This window comes from Bos javanicus, chromosome 6 (genome assembly GCF_032452875.1).
Source record: "Bos javanicus breed banteng chromosome 6, ARS-OSU_banteng_1.0, whole genome shotgun sequence".
Lineage (NCBI taxonomy): Eukaryota > Metazoa > Chordata > Mammalia > Artiodactyla > Bovidae > Bos > Bos javanicus.
In genome coordinates this window covers 90278514-90284530 of record NC_083873.1, presented here as the reverse complement: position 1 = coordinate 90284530, position 6017 = coordinate 90278514, and positions in this window count along the sequence as shown.

Sequence of the window (6017 nt, the reverse complement as noted above, 5' to 3'; positions counted from 1 at the left end):
GACAATGGACTTTGAAATAAGTTTCGGATGGAAATCAAGACTGTCTCTTACTAGCTCTGTTACCATGGGAGGGTCACTTAATCTTTCTGAGCCCCAGTTTTCTGGTCTCTAAACAGATCTTAATACCTCCTTCATGGTGCAGGCAATGGCACCCCACTCCAGTACTCTTGCTTGGAAAATCCCATGGACGGAGGAGCCTGGTAGGCTGCAATCCATGGGGTCGATAAGAGTCAGACACGACTGAGTGACTTCACTTTCACCTTTCATTTTCATGCATTTGAGAAGGAAATGGCAACCCACTCCGGTGTTCTTGCCTGGAGAATCCCAGGGATGGCTGAGCCTGGCGGGCTGCCGTCTATGGGGTCGAACAGAGTCGGACACGACTGAAGCGACTTAGCAGCAGCAGCAGCAGCATGGTGCAGGCACATAACAGGTATTGGACGCTTGTCATTCCCCTTCTCCTGTCTCCTTTCCTTCTGAGCACGTAGTCAGGAAGAAGCAGTTTGGTTCTTTGGCGATCATCAGAAAATTGTGGCAAGATGAAGAAATGAGGATTTTTTCCCCTTCCCCCCACCCACTTGTCTCATCTTTCATTTCTCTTCTCTCTCCTGCATTCTTCCACAGTTATAGACACAGTTCTAGCCAGGTTCCAGCTGGGGCATTGCTGGGAGGTGACAAACCCTGGAAAAGAGGGCCTGTCTGGCTGTGACCTGGATTGGGAGAGGCCAGGACTTCTGGTACAAATGGGTCAGGGGTCAGGTAAGAGGACAAAGTAATTTTCAAAATAAAATTTGGGAATGACAGCAAAGAATGGATCTGTAGAGAAAGAGCCCCCGGGGGCAAGTTCAGGTTCTGGGAATTGGTTAGGCAGACATGGGTGTGGGAGTGAGGCTGGAGGGAAAAGGGAATGGGGAACAGGGAAATATTTGGGAATAAAGAAGACGAAAATAAACTTGTCAGGACACTGTCAGTCCTCTCACTTCACCCTCTTCTGTGCTCCCACTGTCCCCTGCACATTATACTACCAAGGTACCCACTGCTTTGAACGGAATCACAGGATTGACTCTTTGATTAGACTAAAAGCATTCTGGGGATGAATACTATCCTAGGGATCATGCCTTATTTCACTGGTTTCTATATCTAGAATGTATAAACGAATATTCTGTTGAATGGTAAATGAATGAATGAAATTTTTGCTTCCAATGCTACAACTCCATCACAGTCTAATCCTTAGGGGAATCATGGTGCCTTTAACAAGGCAAACAAGAGGCTCTCTGTTGGTCTCCAATCCCGTATGCCTCCATCAGATAGCACCCTGGATTCCCAAGGAGCCTTTCTTTTTACAGCTGATGTCTGAAGTGTGGAGAAGGACCAATGGGGAAAGGATGGTGAGTGGGCAGAATCTCTAGTCTTCTGGTTTTCCTTTCCTTGTGGTTTTGACTATGGTTAGATTGACAGTCTGTTTCTTTTCAGGGAACCAGCTACCAAGCTCAGAGAGACTTAGAAAGAATGATGATGCCTTTCTGAAGATCCATCTGTCAGCTCCCTGTGATGACTCAAAAGGCCAGTCTCTGAGACACCAGTTCAGGGATGTACCTGAACTGTGATGGGGACATTGAAACTGGCCTATGAGAGATGGACAGAAAATCCAGACTGAGTGACTTCACTTTCACTTTTCACTTTCATGCATTGGAGAAGGAAATGGCAACCCACTCCAGTGTTCTTGCCTGGAGAATCCCAGGGACGGGGGAGCCTGGTGGGCTGCCGTCTATGGTGTCGCACAGAGTCAGACACGACTTAAGTGACTTACAAACTAACCAACCAACCATACAGTGTGAACTGTCTCCCCTCCCCCCATTCATTTAAAAGTTAGATCAAATTTGGGACTTCCTTGGTGGTCTAGTTCTTTCAAAGCAGGAGGCATCGGTTTGATCCCCAGTTGGGGAACTAAGATGTCACATAATATGCAGGTCAAAAAATTAGGTCAAACTAAAAATATATGTATTTTGTGGTTTCATAAAACCTCATTTATTGTCTTTATAAAGAAAATAGAAGTAACAGCTATATATATATGTGTGTGTGTGTGTGTGTGTGTATACATTTAATGACTGTGAGCAAGACAAAGTGGTAGCATTATAAAAACAGTGTCCAGTCCAGGAGCTCCTTTATTTTTTCCAGTCCCAAGTTGTACTCACGTTTTGACAGAACATTTGCATCATCCTGCCACGGAAAGAACCACAACCAGAGGAGGTGTTGATTGAGGACAAAAAGAGCCTATGATGGTAAGTGGGAGAAGAAAGCTACAGATAGCAATGTGCCACGTGACTAGATGTGGAGAGGAAGTGTTTCATAACTATGCCTATTCTCCTCCTAGACTTGATAGGTGTATAGGTATATATATTAATCAGCCCCTTTTCTCTCCTTTCTCATCCCCCTCTATCTAATATAAAGCAGTCAACCCTGTAATTTGGCATTTAACTCATAGAAGAGCAATCATTGTACCTGAACTAGGAGGAAATATTTTGGGAGGTTAAGTGACATATGGGAGGTGGTGTCTTTCTTTTTCAGGGGCTAGTGAGTGTCCTTAGTTGTGTAAGGGACAGTTGCATCACGTTAGGAATAACATGATGTTATGTCTTTTGGGGGAAGTTCTAACCTGGGGTAAAGGGATGGGCTCTGCTCTCCATATTCAGCTCAGAATCGTTACCATGCTATCCTCTGAAATACAGAGAAGGCAGGAACCATGTGTCTTGCAATCTCCTTTCCTGTGGGGTTCTGGCTAGAGCTTGTCCACAAGTAGTTCTCAGGTACGATACGGACAAGGCAAAGCCATTCTCCAGAAGCTGTTGCTGTCAAGATGTGTAGGCAGCTTCGCTTCTCCACGAGCTCCCAAGAACCATCTGCCTCACAGCCGCAGCCTGAGACGTCACAGCCTCTCAGAGACCCAAGAATGTCAGCAGTTACCCGGCACGGCTTGCTTAACCTTTTTTCTTCCTGCTCTTGCAACGCTTGTGTAAGACTCTCATTTCTTTCCTTTCTGTGGCTAACATTTCATTGTATATATATACTACATCTTCCTTATCTGTTCCTCTGTTGATGGACATTTAGGTTGCTTCTATGTCCTGGCTATTGTAAATATGCTGCAGTGAACTCTGGGGTGTGTGTATCTTTTTGAATTATGGTTTTCTCTGGCTATATGCCCAGGAGTGGGATTGCTGGGTCATACCAGAGTTATGTTTTGGGTTTTTGTAAAGCAACTATACTTCAATAAAAATTTTACAAAGACTCCATTTCTAAAAAAAAAAAAAAAAGACTCCATTTCTATCTGAAATTCTTAACTTCAGATTAAGATTTTAATAAACATCCCAGAAATTCAAGGAAAAGTGTCTTTTTGTTTTTTGTTTTTTTTTTTTCCCTTGATGACCCCCCGTGACAATGCTGAATGTCCTGGCACAGGGGCTGAGTGTGGTCATGTGACTCTCATACCACCTGGCAACACCTGGCCTCTGACTGACTGGAACTTTTCAACACTCTGCCCAGCAGTGTTTGTTGCAGCGACTTCTGTCTGAGTGCCAAGGGAGATGTGGTCAGCGGGAGAACAAGATGGCGGTCTGGACTGTCTCACCATAGCGGCTGTGTGGTCTGGTGACAGGGAAGTCCTTGTTGTTGATTACAATGGTTGGGTGACTTTGGTAGGTGACCTTGGTTGACAGTGCCAGAATCTACATAGAGGCAGCTCAGAATCTGGTTGGCCGGATGCCCTAAGAGTGGGTCCCTCTGGCTATTCTAGAAACCTTCTGAGAGGTAGGACTCTTGCCCAGCTTTGGCCTCAGGTAGTCCCATTGGGTTCACTGGGTTGGCTGGCCCAGCATCTGGGGCAGTAATCTCTAGCACCGAGTCAGGGTTCTGTGGAGGTGGCCAAGCGCATGGACTCTGGACGTCCACTGGCGATAGTTGAATCCTGCTGCACCACTTACCAACTGCACGACCTAGGGAAATCTGTTAATAGCAGTACTGTTAATAGCCCCATTATACAGATGAAGAAACTAAGGTCTGTAGTATAAGTATCTGTATAATGGGGCTATTAACAGTATCTACCCCATGGGATATTAATCCATGTAAAATGCTTAGAACAGTATCTTTCTCATACTAAGTGCTATGTGAGAATAAGCATTGTTACAGTGACACTGAGGAAAGACAGGTTAGCGCAGTGATGGAGGCTTCAGACAAGTGGAGTCAGTGATGCCGAGGGCAGCACCCCCAAGCCCAGGCTGCTAGACTCCTGTGGAGAGCGATGAGGCTGCAAGTGGACAATAAGAGCGAGGTTTTCACTAAAACCTTGGGCAATGGCAGTGCCCTGGCAGATCGGGGATGAGGTGAGGCAATCTCCTCCTTGGCAGAGAACATAGCCTGGCGGGGCAGCAGGAGTCGGCAGAAAGTTGACAGCACCTGGCAGGGGGACATGTGCTTGGGAGCTGACTGGGTTTGCTCTGGGCTGCGTGCCAGGCACTCTTGAGATTGCCCGAAATAGCTGATGGGGGACTTTGCAAGGGATGTGAGAGTCTTAAGACCTGGATTATATTTACATCAGATACCAGTCCCTTGGGTAGAAAGAGGTCTGGTGACAGATAGACTTGGTTTGAATCCCACCTCTGCTACTTACTAAACTGTAAATACATGGAGAGCAGAGGCCATCTTTTTCATTATGGAGCAGACAGAAGGATTCAGTCCATGCATGAATGAATTTGATATCCTGGAACCTCAGCTTCCCCATCTGTAAGATGACGAGAGTGTGAAAACCACTAGAGGTGATGCAAGGAATACATTAAACAGTTGTCCACAGGCCCCTAAAGTTCCTCATGAATATGCATTACTTCTTTTTTTTAATAGTAAATATTCAGTGTCTAGCTTAAATAGAAACACCATATATTTGTTGACTAGAACTGATTAATACTGTCTTGGTCCAGAAAACAAAGTACATTCTACACACACCAGAGACTACATCCTTTAAGAGATCTTATAAGTGTTTTTCCCAGTTTGATCAGTGCTGTCTTTTTTGATTATTTATTTATTTGGCTGTGTCCACTCTTACTTGTGGCATGTAGGCTGTTTAGTTGCAGCATATGAGGTCTACTTCCCTGACCAGAGATTTAACCTGGGCCTTCTGTCTTGGGAGTGCAGAGTCCTAGCGACTGGACCACCAGGGAAGTTCCTTGATCAGTGTTTTTAATTGTCACTTACGACTCAATCCTTTCTGACAAAAATCAAAATATAGCTACTAGCTATTGGGGCACACTGTTGAATTTTAGGAGAGTAAAAGATTGGAGATAGGTTACTCAGCCATTGAAACAGATTATGACTTGACTTGGAAAAGCTATGCTGCAGGGGAAAAAATTGATCTGACCCAGTAATTCAAAAGATGTGAACACTCTAAATTATTATTAGGCTTTTCCTTTCTATGCACACACTTAATGTGCTTTCTGACCAAACCTGTGCAGGCAAGTTTGGAATAATGGAGTTATTACTTGTTTTTAGGGCCACGGCAGGTCCTCTGAATGATCAGTGGGGAAGGGCTTGTTTCATGTCTTGTCCTCCTGGTCCATCTTGACTCTTCCCCATCAATCCTCCATGTTGTGGCACTGGAAGGCAGGTATCTAAACATATTAAGTCTGACCTTAAGTTTAATCCATCATCAAATCAACGTGCTCTAGTTTGCAAGAGTATCCCTTTATTTCTTATGTTGTAAGATGCCTGGGCTTTGCTATTGCCGTTTTTCTTCAGAATTAGAATAGTCTTTGGTTGGCGTCTGGGGGTGGAAATAATATTCTGGATGATTAAAACTGCCTACTATTTCACTGTCAGATAGGATGGGTATGCTGAGTGTTTTTGAAGGAGAACAAAGCAAGTATCAAATGTATTGCTACCACCTTAATATAACTTATTATATATAACTATTTGTCAAATCAAAGTGTTTCTTTTTACAATGATTTTATAAGGCATGGTGTATAGTTAGGAGT